The sequence below is a fragment of the Bos indicus genome, chromosome 9, assembly GCF_029378745.1.
Source record: "Bos indicus isolate NIAB-ARS_2022 breed Sahiwal x Tharparkar chromosome 9, NIAB-ARS_B.indTharparkar_mat_pri_1.0, whole genome shotgun sequence".
Lineage (NCBI taxonomy): Eukaryota > Metazoa > Chordata > Mammalia > Artiodactyla > Bovidae > Bos > Bos indicus.
Genome location: NC_091768.1, coordinates 13,576,403 through 13,577,447, shown reverse-complemented (window position 1 = coordinate 13,577,447; position 1,045 = coordinate 13,576,403). Strand labels below are relative to the sequence as shown.

The 1,045-nt window shown below is 37.0% G+C and overlaps 1 non-coding gene across 1 annotated transcript; it reads left to right on the top strand.

Moving 5' to 3' along the window:
• The first annotated feature begins 589 nt into the window (after positions 1-589).
• LOC139185059 (U6 spliceosomal RNA) lies at positions 590-694 on the top strand. The gene has a single exon (XR_011568641.1). It is a non-coding gene; the product is annotated as a U6 spliceosomal RNA (small nuclear RNA).
• Positions 695-1,045: the final 351 nt, after the last annotated feature.

Genomic DNA, 1,045 nt, shown 5'->3' with positions numbered 1-1,045 from the left:
GGTGAGGGCACTATGGTTCCTGGGCTCCTCCCCTCTCCCCTTCCTAGTTTGCTGCTACTGGCACTGACCAGGGACTTGTCCTCATCCCCTCTCCAATGTTCATTACCGTAAAGAACAGCTGGTAACCCCCGAAGAGCAAGGACATACAAGCTCAAAATGATGAACAAGGCATCTGAGGAGTATAACATCTGTTTTCTTTTAAGTGAACAAACTAGAAAACATACATCATTTGAAGAAGAATTATTGGAATGAACAGAAATGTTTTAAATTAGGCATGATAGATATTCTTTACGAGATAAGGAATAAAATGAAACAAGAACAGAAAAAAAATTTAAATAGCCCAATGGAAATATTAGACACGAAGATAAAGCAGTCAAAATAAAGAACATAGTGGATCAGGGTAGTAACAGGCAGATACTTTAAAGATGAATTGCAAGAAAACTGAGATAAGGCAATTCCCCAAAAGGCAGCAAAAAGGATAAAATGTGAAAAGCTTAGAGCTATGAAGACTAAAGTAGAATTAGTAATATCCACATAAAGAGTCTTTAAAGGAGATGGAGGAAAAGCTTTAGACAAAAGTCAACACCCGGTGCTGGCTCTGGCAGCACATATAGTAAAATTGAAATGAAACAGAGATTAGCATGGCCCCACGTGCAAGGATGACACACACTTTTGTGAAGCATTCCACATTAAAACAAAAAAATTCAACACCCCTTTATGAAAAAAGCCTTCCAAAAAGTGGGCATAGAGGGAACATACCTCAACATAATAAAGGTCGTATATAACAAACCCACAGCAAACATTATTCTCAGTGGTGAAAAACTGAAAACATTTCCTCTAAGATCAGGAACAAGAAAAGGGTGCCCATTCTCACCGCTATTCAATATAGTTTTGAAATTCCTAGTCATGGAAATGAGAGAAGAAAAAGAAGTAAAAAGAACCTAGATTGGAAAAGAAATGAAACTTTCACTGTTTGCAGATGACATGATACTATACATAAAAAACACTTAAGATGCCACCAGAAAATTACAACACCTAATCAATG